The sequence below is a fragment of the Gorilla gorilla genome, chromosome Y (genome assembly GCF_029281585.2).
Source record: "Gorilla gorilla gorilla isolate KB3781 chromosome Y, NHGRI_mGorGor1-v2.1_pri, whole genome shotgun sequence".
Lineage (NCBI taxonomy): Eukaryota > Metazoa > Chordata > Mammalia > Primates > Hominidae > Gorilla > Gorilla gorilla.
The window spans coordinates 33,035,342-33,052,673 of NC_073248.2; positions in this window are offsets into that span (position 1 = coordinate 33,035,342).

A 17,332-nucleotide genomic window follows, 5' to 3' on the forward strand; every position below is an offset into this window, starting at 1 on the left:
CCATTCCATTCCACTCTACTCCATTCCGGTGCATTCTAGTCAATTGCGTTCCACTCTACTTTTCCCCACTAATCTCCATTGCATTCCATTCCATTCCATTCCATTCCATTCCATTCCATTCCACGAGAATCCCTTACTTTCCATTTCATCCTCTCTATTACATTCTGAAACACTGCACTCCATTCAACACCATTCCATTCCGTTCCACTCCATTCCATTCCACTCCACTACATTATACTCCACTCCGTACAACTCCATTCAAATCCATTCTTTTTCATCCCACTACACTCTATTTCTTTCCTTTCCACTCCATTCCACTCCATTCCATTGCATGCCAAACCATTCCATTCCATTCCTTTCCACTCCGTTACTTTCTGTTCCACTCCACTTCATTTCACTCCACTCCTTTCCACTCCAGCACATTCCATTCCATTCTCCTTCACTCTACTCCACAGTAATCCATTCCATTCCATTCCATTCCCCTCTAACCCACTCCATTCCATTCCACTCCACTCCACTTCACTCCACCTCATTTCATTCCATTCCTTTCAATTCCACTCCATTCCATTCCACTCCACTCCATTCCATTCCACTCCACTCCATTCCATTGCACTCCTCTCCATTCCACTCCATTCCATTTAACTGCTCTCCAATCCAGTCCACTCAACTCCACTGCACTCCACCCTATACCATTCCATTCCACTCCACTCCACTACACTCAATTCCATTCCATTCCACTGCATTCCATTCCACTTAACTCCATTCCCCTCCATTACTGTCCATTCCACTCCACACCACTATGTTCCACTCCACTAGACTCCTCTCTACTCCACTCCACTGCATTTCATTCCACTCCACTCCACTCCTCTCCACTCCTTTCCACTCCATTCTACTCCAATCCACTCCAGTCCATTCCACTCCATTCAACTCCACTCCACTCCATGCTACTCCAATCCACTCCTCTTATTCAATATCACTCCACCTCATTCCACTCGACTCCACTCAACTCTATTCAATTCTACCCTACTCCACTCCTCTCCACTCCACTCTATTCCATTGCATTCCACTCCAAAGCACTGCGCTCCACTCCCTTCCACTCCCTTTCAATCCATTGCATTCTACTTCACTACATTCCATTGCACTACTTTCCATTGCATTCCACTCCAGTCTGTTCTAATTCAGTCCTGTCCATTCCACTCTACTCTATTCCATTCCCCTCCATTCCATTCCATTCCAATGCACTCCACTCCAGTCCAGTCCTCTCAACTCCCTTTCACTCCACTCCATTCCATTCCATTCCACTCCACTCCACTCCACTCAATTCCATTCCATTGCACTGCACTCCATTCCACTCCATTCCATTCCCCTCCACTACTGTCCATTCCACTCCACTCCACTATGTTCCACTACACTTGACTCATCTCCACTCCACTGCATTTCATTTCACTCCACTCCACTCCTCTCCGCTCCTTTCCACTCCATAATCCTCCAATCCACTTCAGTCCATTCCACTCCATTCAACAACACTCCACGCCATGCTACTCCAATCCACTCCCCTCTGTTCAATATCACTCCACCCCATTCCACTCCACTCCACTCTATGCCATTCTACTCCACTCCACTCCTCTCCACTCCACTCTATTCCATTGCATTCCACTCCAAAGCACTCCACTCCACTCCCTTCCACTCCCTTTCAATCCATTGCATTCCACTTCACTACATTCCATTCCACTACATTCCATTGCATTCCACTCCAGTCTGTTCTAATTCAGTCCTGTCCATTCCACTCTACTCTATTCCTTTCCACTCCATTCCATTCCATTGCACTCCACTCCAGTCAAGTCTTCTCAACTCCCTTTCACTCCACTCCATTCCATTCCATTCCATTCCATTCCATTCCATTCCATTCCATTCCATTCCACTCCACTCCAATTTATGTAACTCCACTCCATTCCTTTCCAAGCCATTCCAATCCATTCCACTACATTCCATGCCATTGCAGTCCATTCCATTTCATTCCATTGCACTTTATTCCATTCCACTCCACTTCATTTAATTCAACAGCTCTCCATTCCAATCCATATCATTCCACTCCACTCCACTCCATTCTACTCCACTGCAATCCACTCCACTCCACTACAATCCAATCCATGCCATTCCATTCCACCACATTCAGTTCCATGCCTCTCCTTTCTATTTCCCTCAACTCCATTCTTTTCCTCTGCATTCCATTTCGTTCCACTCCTCTCCACACCACTCCCCTCCTTTCCACGCCGTTGCATTCCGTTCCATTCCATTCCATTCAATTTCATTCCATTCCATTCCATTCCACTCCAATCCATTCCACTCCATTCCATTGCATTCCTTTCCACTCCATTCCATTCCACTCCACTCCAATCCATTCCATTCTTTTCCAATCCACAACATTCCATTCAAATAAATTCCACTCCACTCCTTCCCATTCCACTCCACTCCTCTCATTTCCACTTCACTCCATTCCATTCCACCCCAATCCATTCAATTCCACTCCACACCACTCCACTCCACTCCATTTCACTGCACTCCACTCTATTCCACTCCATTCCATTCCACTCCACTCTACTCCATTGCATTCCGTTCTATTCCATTCCACTCCACTGCACTCCACTCCACCCCACTCCAATCCATTCCATTCCTTTCCACTCCACAACATTTCATTCAACTCCATTCCACTCCACTCATCCCCATTCCACTCCACTCTCCTCATTTCGACTTCACTTCATTCCATTCCACCCCAATCCATTCAATTCCACTCCACACCACTCCACTATACTCCATTTCACTCCACTCCACTGCATTCGACTCCATTCCATTCCACTCCGGTCTACTGCATTCCATTCCATTCCATTCCATTCCATTCCATTCCATTCCATTCCATTCCATTCCATTCCATTCCATTCCACTCCACTCCATTCAACTCCACTAAATTCCATTCCATTCCACTCCACCTCATTCCATTCCATTCCCATTCCTTCCATTCCATTCCATTCCATTCCATTTTATTCCATTCCACTCCATTCCTCTCAACTCCATTCCACTACACTCCCTTCAACTATGCTTCACTCCTTTCCTTTCCATTCCACTCCATTTAATTCCTCCACACTCCATTCCATTCCACTTCACTACATTTTCCTCCACTCCACTCCATTCCACTCAATTACACTCCACTCCTCTCCATTCTGCTGTGTTGCACTGCACTCCACTCCATTCTACTCCACTGCATTCCACACCACTCCACTCTATGCAACTTCCCTCCACAACACTGCACTCCTTTCCATTCCACTCCACTCCACTCCACAACACTAGTCCACTCTATTATACTCCACTCCATTCCATTCTATTCCACGTCATTCCATTCCACTCCACTACATTCCTTTCCTCTCGTCACCATTCCATTCCACTCCACTCCGTTCCATTCTCATCCACTACCCTCCATTCCATTCCACTGACTCCACTCCATTCCACTCCACTCCACTCCATTCCATTTGACTCAATCTATTCCATTCAACTCCACTCCATTTTTTTCCACTAAACTTTGTTCCCCTCAACTCCATTCCATTCCTTTCAATTTCACTCAATTCTAATCCTTTCCACTCCACTCCACTGCACTCCATTCCCCTCCACTCCACTCCAATCCATTCCACTTTTTTCCTTTCAATTCCATTGCATTCCTTTCCAGTCCATTGAACTCCATTCCGTTCCATCCCACTTCATTCTATTCCACTCCTTTCCATTACATTACACTCCACTTCACACCACTTCGTTCCATTTCACACCACTATACTACACTTCATTGCACTCCACTTCTCCCCATTCCATTCCAATCTAATGCATTCCACTCCACTCCACTTCATTCAAATAAACTCCTTTCCATTCCATTCCATTCCTCTCCATTTCTTTACTCTCAATTCCACACCACTACATTCCACTCAACCACTCCATTTCACTCCACTTCATTCCACTGCACTCCATTGCATTCCATTTCATTACACTCCATTCCGTTCCACTCCCCGTCATTTCACTCCACTCCTTTCGACTCCATTCAACTGCATTCCTTTTCACTTCACCCCATTCCATTCCATTCCACTCCACTCCACTCCATTCAATTCCATTCCTTTCCATTCCATTCCATTCCATTCCACTCCACTCAACTCCATTCCACTCCACTGCATTCCAGTTTACTCTACTCCATTCCAGTCCATTCAAGTCCAATCCATTCCTCTCCATTCCAATCAATCCCATTCCACACCTCTCCACTCCACTCCACAGCATTCGGTTGCATTCCACTCCACATCATTACATTCCACTGCATTCCACTCCACTCCACTGCACTGCACTGTGCTCCATTCCACTCAACTCCACTCGATTCCATTCCACTCCACAACACTCCAATCTACTGTAGTCCACTCCATTCCATTCCATTCCTCTCCACTCCACTCCACTCTAATCCATTCCACTCCAATACATTCCATTCCACCACACTCCGTTCCATTCACCTCCACTCCTTTCCATTCCACTGCTTTCCATTCCATTCCTTTCCACTCCATTCCATACCATTCCATTCCATTGCAGTCCATTCAAGTCCAAAGCATTCTGATCCACATTACTCCATTCAGTTGCACTCCACTCCATTCCATTCCATTCCACACCTTTCCATTCCATTCCATTCCTTTCCATTCCATCCATTCCATTCCATTCCATTCCATTTCATTCCACTCCTCTCCATTCCATTGCACTCCCTTCCATTCCACTCCATTCCACTTCACCACATTCCTTTCCATTCCATACAATTTATTCCCACTCCATTCCACCCCCCTCCATTCAACTCCACTCCACTTCACTCCACTCCAATACTCTCCTCTCCACTCTTCTCTATTCTATTCAAGTCTTTCCCATTCTTTTCCATTCCATTGTATTCCACTCTACTCCATTCCAATCCACTCCATTCCACTCCACTCCATTCCTCTCTGCTCCATTCTTCTCCACTTCAATACACTCCATTCAATTCCATTCCACTCCATTCCATTCCACTTCGTTCCATTCATCCCCACTCCAGTTTAGCGTATTACATTCCATTCCATTAGATTTATTTTGATTCCACTTTTTCTGCTCTTTTCCAGTTGATTCCATTTTATTACATTCTATTTCCTTCGATTCAATTTGATTCAGTTACATTTGATTCCATGCGATTCCGTGCACTTCCTATCCATTCCTTTCCATTCCATTCCACTTCACTCCTGTCCACTCGAAGCAAATCCACTCCATTCCACTCTATTCCTTTACATTCAACTCTAAATCTATTCTATTCAATTCCTTTCTTTCGACAGTGCCTCACCATGTCACCCAGGCTGGAGTGAAGTGCACAATCTCAGCTCCCATTTCATTTCAACACTCCATTCCATTCCATTCCATTCCATTCCATTCCATTCCATTCCATTCCATTCCATTCCATTGCGTTCAATTCCACTGCATTTCAACTCCACTCAGTTGAATTCCCTTCCTCCCCATTCCATTCCTTACCACTCATTTCACTCCACTCCACTGGAATCCATTCAATTCCATTGCACCCCATTCCATTCCAAAAATTTCCTCTCCGCTCAACTACACCGCATTGCATTCCATTCAATTCCAGGTATTCGAATCCTCTGCATTCCACTGTATTCCACTCCACTCCATTCCATTCCACTCCACTCCACTACCGTCCACTCCACTCCAGTAAGCTACCCTAAGCTCCACCCCACTCAGTTTAATTCCATTCCTTACCATTCCATTCCATTCCTTTCAATTCCATTACACTCTATTCCTTTCCATTCTATTTCATTCCATTCCACTCAACTCCATTCCATTCCACTCCACTCAACTCCATTCCACTCCACTCCATTCCATTCCACTCCACTCCACTCCATTCATCTCCATTCTACTCCACTTGATTCTTTTCCATTCTACCCCAATCCGTTCCACTCCATTACACTCTACCCCTTTTCACCTCCTTCCATTTGATTCCATTTGATGCCACTCAATGCCTTTCGATTCCATTGAATTAGATTCCATTTTTTCCATTTGATTCCATTCCATTCAACTACATTTGATTCCATTCGATTCCATTCCACTCCAGTCCACTCCTCTCTGCTGCACTCCATTCCATTCCAATCCACTCAATTCCACTCCATTCCATTCCACTCCATTCAACTCCACTCTATTCCACTCCACCACACTCCACTCCCCTCCACTCAACTTCACTCAATTTCTTTCCTTTCCATTCCATTCCAATCCGCTCCATTCTAATCCACTCCTCTCCCTTCAATTCCATTCCACCACATTTCTTTGAACTCCATTCTAATCCACTCCACTCCACTTCACCTCATTTCATTCGATTTTATTTTATGCCATTAGATTATTTTGGATTTGATTTCATTCAATTCCATTCGATTCCATTTTTTCATTTGATTCCATTTGATTCCATTTCATTCCATTCAATTACACTCCACCCCACTCCAGGCCTCTCCATGCTATTAAATTCCATTCCTTCCCATTCCATTCCATTCCATTCCACTTCATTCCCCTTCACTCAGTTCAATTACTTTCCACCCCATTCGATTGCACTCCATTCCACTTCACCTCATTCCATACAATTCCATTCGATAACATTCGATTCCTTTCGTTTCGATTCCATTCGATTCCATTTGGTTCCTTTTTTCCGTTTGATTCCATTTGATTCCATTCCATTCCATTCCATTTGATTTGATTTGATTCCATGTGATTCCATCAGATTCCATTCCATTCCACTCCATTCTATTCCATTCCAATCCACTCCACTTTATTCCACTCCTCTTCATGCCACTCAATTCCACTCCACTCCATTCCACTCCATTCCATTACATTCCAGTCCACTCCAATCCTCTCCACTACACTGCATTCCAATCCACTCTACTCCTTTCAATTCCATTACTTCCCATTCCATTCCATTCCACTCCACTCCACTCAACTCCATTCCACCACATCAATCCAATCCATTCCACTCCACTTCACTCCACTTCACCGCATTCCATTTGATTCCTTTCGATGCCTTTCCATTCCATTCCATTCCATTCCATTCCATTCAATTCCATTTTTTCCTTTTGATACCATTTGATTCCTTTCTATTCCATTCAATTCCATTCCATTCCACTCCATTAAATTTTATTCCATTCCATTCCATTCCGTTAAATTTTATTCTGTTCCATTCCACTCCATTAAATTTCACTCCACTCCACTCGACTCCATTCCATTCCTCTCCACTCCATTGCATTCCAATCCACTCCATTCCACTCTATTCCATTCCTCTCTATTCCACTCCACTCCATCCACTCCAGTGAACTCCACTCCACTCCACCCCACTACACGCCTCTCCACTCTGTTTAATTCCATTCCTTCCCATTCCTTTCCATTCCACTTCAATCCACTCCACTCCATTCAATTACATTCCTCCCCATTCGACTGCACTCCATTCCACTTCCCTCCACTCCACCTCACCACATTACATTTGATTCCATTCAATTCCATTCGATTTGATTCCTTTTGATTACATTCAGGTGCATTCCCTCCCTTCAATTCCATTCCTTTCCATTTCATTTCATAATTCCATTCCATTCCATTTTATTACATTCTATGCAATTCCATGCAAATCCATGCAATTCCATTCCTTTTCATTCCATTCCACTCCACTCCATTGCACTCCACTCCATCACATTTCCTTCCTCTCCACTCCTAGCCAGTCCACTACATTCCATTCTACTCCATTCCATTCCACTCTACTCCACTTCATTCCACTCCACTCCATGCCACTCCATTGAATTCCATACCTTCCCTCTTTGTTCTGTTCCACTGCATTCCACTCTACTCCACTCCATTCCATTCAAATCCGGTAAACCACATTCCATTCCACTTTATTTCACTCCACTCCACTTCTCCACAGTGCATTTGATTCTATTCGATGCCATTTGATTCCATTCAATTCGATTCAATTCAATTCCTTTTGATTTCGTTTTTTTCCCATTTAATTCCATTCGATTCCTTTCATTTCCATTCATTTACATTCCAATCCTTTCGAATCATTTTGATTCCATTCTATTCCATTCGATTCCATTTGATTCCATTCCATTCTATTCCATTTTGTTCCATTCCATTCCACTCCTCTCCACTCCACTGCAGTCCACTGCACTCCAGTTCATTCCATTCCACTTCATTCCTCCCCACGCCATTCCATTCCAATACACTCTATTCCACTCCTTTCCATTCCACTCCATTCCACACTCCACTCCACTCCAGTCCACTCCACCCCACTTGACTCCATTCAATTCCATTCCTTCCCATTCCATTACATTCCACTCGTTTCCACATCATACCCCTCCACTCCATTCAATTCCACTCCACCCCAATCCCTTCCACTGCCTTCTAAACCACACCACTTCACCATATTGCATTCGATTCCATTTGATGCCTTTTGATTCAATTCGAGTCAATTCGATTTGATTCCTTTCAATCCCATTTTTCCATTGAATTACATTTGATTCCATTCGATTCAATTCATTTAAATGTGATTCCATTCCATTCCTTGTTGTTCCATTCCATTCCATTCCATTCAACTGCATTCCACTACACTCCGTTCCACTCCACTCCACTCCACTCCATTCAATTCTATTTTTCCCCTTCATTCCACTCCAAACCACGCCACTTCACCACATTCTAATCCATTCTATTCGATGTCATTCGATTCCATTCCACTTGATTCCATTCTATTCTGTTGGATTCCATTCAATTCCATTTGATTCCGTTCAACTGAAGTGAATTCTTTTCCATGCAATTCCGTGCTATCCCATGCGATTCCATTCCATTTCATGCCACTCCAATTCATTCAATTCCTTTAATGGCCATTCCATTCCACTCCTTTCCACTCCACTCCACTTCACTGCATTCCATTTGATTCCATTCAATGTCATTCGATTCCAATCTATTTGATTCCATTCAATTTGATTTTTTCTGTTTGATTCCATTCAATTCCATTCCATTCCATTTGATACAGTTTGATTCCATGTGATTCCATGTGATTCCACGTGAATCCATGCGATTCCATTCCATTCCATTCCACTCCACACCTCTCATTCCACTACTCTCCATTCCATTCCACTCCATTCCACTCCACTCTACTGAACTGTGTTCCACTCTTTCTTTTCCATTCAACTCCACTGCACTAATATCCATTCCATTCCATTCCACTCCACTCCAATCCACTCCATTTCACTCCTCTCCACTCCATTCCACTCCATTGCATTCTAGTCCACTCCATTCCTCTCCACTCCATTCCACTCCAATTCTCTCTACTTCACTGATTTACTCTCCATTCCTTTCAATTCCATTCCATTCCATTGCCTTCAATTCCATTCAATTCAATTCCATTCCATTCCATTCCATTCCATTCCATTCCATTCCATGTCACTCCACTCCTCTCCAGTGCAGTCCACTCAATTCCATTCCACTCCATTCCTCTCCACTCCATTCCATTCCAAACGAATGCATTCCACTCCTTCCTTTCCATTCCATTCAACTACACACAATTCCACAACATTCCAATCCACTCATCTCCACTCCACACCACTCCACCGTGTTCAATTGCATTCCTACACATTCCATTCCAGTCCACTACATTCCACTGCACTCCATTCAGTTGCAATCCAGCCCATTCCATTTCACTCCATTCCTCTCCTCTCCACTCCACTTCACCGTGCTCCATTTGTTTCCATTCGCTGCCTTTCAATTCCGTTCGAGTCGATTCCATTCATTACCATTCACTCCCATTTTGTCCACTTGATTCCATTCGATTCCATTCAAATCGATTTGTTTCGATTCAATTCAATTTGTTTACATGTGATTCCATGCAATTTCATGCGATTCCATTCCATTCCACTGCAGTGAACTCCACTCCCTTACATACCACATGCCTTCTCTCCATTCAATTGCATTCCACACCATTTCACTCGACTCCATTCCACTCCACTCAACTCCACTCCACCTCTGTGCACTCCTTTCCATTCAATTCAATGTCTTTCAATTCCTTTCTGTTCTATTCTATTCTATTCTGTTGAATTCCATTTTTTCCATTCTATTCTATTCAATTTCATTCTAATTCATTCAATTCCATTCTATTTGATTTGATTTGACTCAGTTCATTTCCGTGCCATTCCACGAAATTCCATGCATTTCCATTCCATTCTGTTCCATTCCATCCCACTCCATTCTATTCCATTCCATTCCATTCCATTCCATTTCTTTCCTATCCATTCCATTCGAATTCACTCCTCTCCACTCCTTTCAATTCCATTCAACCCCATTCCATTCCATTTCATTCCACTGCAATCTATTCCACTTCACTGCCTTCCTTTTGATTCCATTCGAGACATTACTATTCCATTTGATTCGATTCAGGTCGGTTCCATTCGACTATATTTTTTCAATTCCATTCCTTTCGATTCAATTCCATTCCATTTGATTACATTTGATTCAATTCCATTTGATTCGATTCCATTTGATTCCATGCAATTCCGTGAGATTCCATTCCATTCCATACCATTCCGTTCTAATCTATTCCACTCCACTCCACTCCATTTAACTCCACTCCACTCCACTCCGTTCAATTACATTCTTTACCATTGCACTCCATTTCACAACACAACACTACATTCCACTCCATTCCACTCCACTCCATTCCAATACAATCCACTCCGTTCAATTCCATTCTTTCCCATTCCATGCCATTTCACTCCATTCCACTACACTCCACTCCCTTCGATTTGACTCCACCCTGTTCCATTCTAATCCATTCCGTGCCACTCCACTCCACTTCACCTCATTCCATTCAATTCCGTTTCTTGCCATTGCATTCTGTTCTATTCGATTACATTTGATTCCTTTGAATTCCATTTTTTCCATTCAAATACATTCAATTTCTTTCTATTCAATTTGATCCCATTTCATTCCATTCAATTCAATTCCATTACATTCAATTCCATTCGATTCCATTCGATTCAATTCCATTCTATTCTATTTCCTTCCATTCCATTCCACACAACTCCACTCCATTCCCCTCCATTACTATCCAAGCCATTCCATTTTAATCCTCTCCATTTAATCATTTTCTTTCTACATCACTTCACTTCAGTGAATTCCACATCACTCCACTCCACTTCGCCACACTCCACTCCATTGAGTTCCATTCCTTCCCGTTGCATTCAATTCCACTCCATTCCACTTTCTTCCACTCCAGTCCATTCCATTACATTCCATTCCAATCCAAGCCTGTCCTCTCCACTCCACTCTACTCCATTCCACTCGATTCCTTTCCATTCCATTCCATGCCTCTCCACTCCATTCAACGCCACTCCACTGCACTCCATTCAATTTGATTTTACCTGATTGCATTCCAATCTTTTCCACTCCACTCCACTTCAACACATTCCATTCGATTCCATTTGATGCCATTCGATTCCTTTTGATTCAATCACATTCGATTCCATTCGATTCCATTTTGTCCATTCGATTCTTTTCAACTCCATTCCATTCCATTCCATTCATTTCGATTCCATTCAATTCAATTCCATTCAATTCCATTCGATTCCATTCCTTTCCATTCTACTTCCTTCCATTCCATTCCACTCCACTCCAGTCGATTCTATTCCACTCCTTTACTCTCCACTCCATTCCATTCCAATCCACTCTAATCCATGCCATTCCACTCCACTCTATTCATCACCAGTCAATTCCAGTCGACTCCACTCCTGTCCACCACACTCCACTCCGTTCAATTCCATTCCTTCCCACTCCATTCCATTCTACTACATTGCACTACATTCAACTCCATTCCACTCCCCTCCACTACACACCATTCCATTCCAATCCACTACAGTCCATTCCACACCTCTCCACTCCTCTCCACTCCATTCCATTCCATTCAACTCCACTCCATTCCACTCCACTCCACTCCACTCCACTACATTCCATTCCATTCCATTCCACTCCACTCCTCCAACCCAATCCACTCCATTCCATTCCAATCCACTTAACTTCACTCCCTTTTATTCCACTCCACTCCACGCAACTCCATTCCACTCCACTCCACTCCACTTCACCACCTTCATTTTCATTCCATACCATTCCATTCCATTCCATTTCATTCCATTCCACTCCACTCCATTCCACTCTCTTCCATAACATTCCACTCCAATCTGCTCCATTACAATCCATTGTAGTCCATTCTACTCCACTCAAAACCTCTTCACCTCATTGCATTCCGTTCCATTCCATTCCATTCCATTCCACTCCATCCCATTCCATTAAAGTCCATTCCATTCATTCCATTCCATTCCGTTTCGTTCCATTCCATTCCACTCTGTTCCATTGCAGTTCACTCCATTCCACTCCATTCCTCTCCACTCATCTTCAATCCACCCTACTCCAATCCACTCCACTCAACTCCACTGCACTCCTTCCATTACATTCCATTCTAATCCACTCCACGCCTCTCCACGCCTTTCCACTCCAGTCCACTCCACACCATTACACTCTATTACCCTCTGTTCCACTCTTGTCCACTCCACTCCTCTCGTCCTCACTCCGTTCTATTCCATTCCATTCCACTCCACTCCATTCCATTCCACTGTAATTCTCTCAATTCCATTACAATCCATTCCACTCCACTCAACTGTATTCCACTCCACTCCACTCCCCTGCGTTCCACTCCACACCATTTCACACAACACCTATCTGCTCCAATCAACTCCACTCCATTACACTCCATTTCATTGCTTTCCATTCAACTCCACTCCAATCCAATCTGTACCACAACATTATATTCCACTCCACTCCACTACATTTCAACCCATTCCATTCGATTCCATTCGAATCCATTCCATTCCATTCCATTCCATTCCATTCCATTCCATTCCATTTCACTCCATCCCATTCCATTAAAGTCCATTCCATTCATTCCATTCCATTCCGTTTCGTTCCATTCCATTCCACTCTGTTCCATTGCAGTTCACTCCATTCCACTCCATTCCTCTCCACTCATCTTCAATCCACCCTACTCCAATCCACTCCACTCAACTCCACTGCACTCCTTCCATTACATTCCATTCTAATCCACTCCACGCCTCTCCACGCCTTTCCACTCCAGTCCACTCCACACCATTACACTCTATTACCCTCTGTTCCACTCTTGTCCACTCCACTCCTCTCGTCCTCACTCCGTTCTATTCCATTCCATTCCACTCCACTCCATTCCATTCCACTGTAATTCTCTCAATTCCATTACAATCCATTCCACTCCACTCAACTGTATTCCACTCCACTCCACTCCCCTGCGTTCCACTCCACACCATTTCACACAACACCTATCTGCTCCAATCAACTCCACTCCATTACACTCCATTTCATTGCTTTCCATTCAACTCCACTCCAATCCAATCTGTACCACAACATTATATTCCACTCCACTCCACTACATTTCAACCCATTCCATTCGATTCCATTCGAATCCATTCCATTCCATTCCATTCCATTCCATTCCATTCCATTTCACTCCAATCCACTCCACTCCATTCTATTCCAATCCATTTTTTTCCATTCCATTCTTTTCCACTCCTGTCCATTCAATTCCACTCTACTCCAATCCATTCCTCTCAACTGCATTCCACTCCACTCCATTCCATTCTACTCCACTCCAATCCTCTCCACTCCATTCCACTCATTTCCACTCCGTTCCAATCCGCTCCTCTCAATTCCACTCCACTCCATTCCATTCTCTTCCTTACCACTCTATTCCACTCAACTAACCTCCACTGCAATCCATTACATTCTACTCTACTCCACTCCACCACATTCCTCTACACTCCTGTTCACTCCATTCCACTCCATTCCATTTCACTCCACTCCATTCCACTCCACTCCATTCAATTCCTCTGCACTCCACTTCATCACATTCCATTCCATTCCATTCCATTCCATTCCATTCCATTCCATTCCATTCCTTTCCATTCCATTCCAATCCTAACCATTCCACTGCACTCCTCTTGACTTCTCTCCATTGGACCATATTACATTACACTCCATGCCACTACTTTGTAAAGCATTCCATTTAATTCCATTACATTCCATTTCATTGCATTCCATTTCATTCCACTACCCTCTATTGCGTTCCATTCCATTCTACTCCTCTCCACTCCATTAAATTCCATTGCATACAATTCCAATCCACTCCATTCCTCTCCACTAAACTCCAATTCACTGCATTCCATTCGATCCCATTCGATAACATTCAACTACATTCAAATCAATTCCATTCAATTCCATTTTTCCCACTCCATTCCAATCGATTCCATTCCATTTCATTCGATTCCATTTGATTCAATTACATTCGAGGCTATGCGATTCTATGTGATTCCATGCGATTCCATTCCATTCCATTCAATTGTCTCATATTCCATTCCACTCCACTCCACTGCACTCCACGCCACTCCATTCCACTCCACTCCATTCCATTCCGCTCCAATCTATTCCAATCCACTGCATTCCACTCCATGGGATTCCTCTCCAATCCACTCCACTACCATCCAATGTATTCCATTAATTCCCATTCCATTCCGTTCCATTCCATTCCATTCCATTGAATTCCAGACAACTCCACTCCACTGCAATAGACACCACTCCATTCCTTTCCATTCCATTCCATTCCATTCCATACCATTCCACCACACTCCACTCCACTCCATTCCACTGCATTGCTCTAAAGTCCACTCCACTACACTCTAATCCACTCCATTCCACTCCACTCCCCTCCACCTCACTCCACTCCATTCCATTCCATTTTATTCTGTTCCACTCCACTCCACTCATCTCTGCTACATTCCATTCCACTCCACTCCACTCTACTCCATTCCTCTCCACTCCACTCCACGCCTTTCCGCTCTACTCCATTCTACTCCACTCTATTCCAGTTCATATCACCACCTTTCATTCCACTCCATTCCATTCCATTCCACTCCACTACACCTCACTCGAATACATTCCATTACACTTCACTCTTCTCCAATCCACTCCATTACATTCCATTCAATTTCACTCAACTCCACTCCACTGCATTCCACTGCATTCCATTCCACCCCATTCCATTCCAATTTACTCCATTCCACTCCACTACACTCAACTGCATTCCAGTCAATTCCACACCAATCGACATCACTCTACTCCATTCCACTCCACTCCACTCCACTCTGCTATATTCCATTCCATTCTACTAAACTCCACTCAACTCCACTGCATTCCACTCCACTCCTTTTCATTGCATTCCATTCCATTTGAATCCATTCCATTCCATTCCATTGCATTCCTTTCCACTCCATTCCACTCCAATCCAGTCCACTCCACTCCACTTCTCCGCTTTCCATTCAATTCCAATCCATTCCATTCCATTCCATTCCATTCCATTCCATTCCATTCCATTCCATTCCATTTGTTTCGATTAGATTCGAAGCTATGCGATCCTATGTGATTCCATGCGACTCCTTTCCATTCCATTCAATTCCCTCATATTCCATTCCACTCCACTCCACTGCACTCCACGCCACTCCATTACACTCCACTCTATTCCATTCCACTCCACTCCATTATAATCCACTCCATTCCCCTCTATAGCACTCCTCTCCAATTCTCTCCAGTCCACTCCAATGATTTCCATTCATCCCATTCCATTCCAATCCATTCCATTCCATTCCATTCCATTCCATTCCATTCCATTCCATTCCATTCCATTCAATTCCTTTGAATTCCCTACAACTCCACTCCACTGCAATAGACACCACTCCATTCCACTCCATTCCATTCCATTCCATTCCATTCCATTCCATTCCATACCATTCCACTCCACTCAACTCCACTCCATTCCACTCCTTTGCTCTAAAGTCCACTGCACTCCACTCCGTTCCACTCCATTCCACTCCACTCCCCTCCCCCTCACTCCAATACACTCCATTCCATTTTATTCTATTCCACTCCCCTCCACTCATCTCTGCTACATTCCATCCCACTCCACTCCACTCTACTCTTCCTCTCCACTCCACTCCACGCCATTCCACTTTACTCCATTCTAATCCACTCCATTCCACTTGACATCAGTGCCTTTCATTTCACTCCATTCCATTCCATTCCATTCCATTCCATTCCATTCCATTCCATTCCATTCCATTCCATTCCATTCCACTCCACTCCACTCCATTCCATTCCATTCCATTCCATTCCATTCCATTCCATTCCACTCCAATCCAGTACACTCCAATACATTCCTTTACACTTCACTCCTCTCCAATCCACTCCATTGCATTCCATTCGGTTTCACTCCACACCACTTCACTGCATTCCACTCCATTCAATTCCACTCCATTCCATTCCAATTTACTCCATTCCACTCCACTCCCCTCAACTGCATTCCAGTCTATTCCACACCAATTGACATCTCTCTACTCCATTCCACTCCACTCCACTCCACTCCACTCTGCTATGTTCCATTCCATTCTACTAAACTCCACTCAACTCCACTGCATTACACTCCACTCGTCTTCAACTCATTCCATTCCATTCCAATCCATTCCATTCCATTGCATTCCTTTCCACTCTATTCCACTCCAATCCAGTCCAGTCCACTCCACTCCACTTCTCCGCATTGCATTTAATTCCAATCCATTCCATTCCATTCCGTTCCATTCCATGCCATTCCATTCCATTCCTTTCCGTTCCCCTGCATTCCACTCCACTCCACTCCACTTCATTCCATTCCACTCCACTCCACTCCTCTTCACCACAATGAATTCCATTCCATTCCATTCCATGAAATTCCACTCGATTCCATTCCTTTCCATGCCTTTACTCTCCATTCCATTCCACTCCACTTGACTCCAATCCATTCCCCTTGATTCCACTCCACTACACTCCGTTCCATTCCACTCCATTCCAATCCACTCCATTCCATTCCACTTCATTGCAATCCACTGCATTCCATTCCATTTCACTCCACTCCATTCCATTCCATTCCACTCCACTGCCCTATATTCCACTCCATTCCAATCCACTCCACTCCACTCTACTCATTTTCATTCCGTTCCTTTTCATCCCATTCCATTGCACTCAACTCAAGTCCATTATAGTGCATTTCACTCCACTCCTCTGCACTGCTTTCCACTCCAGTACATTTCATTCCACTTTATTCCAT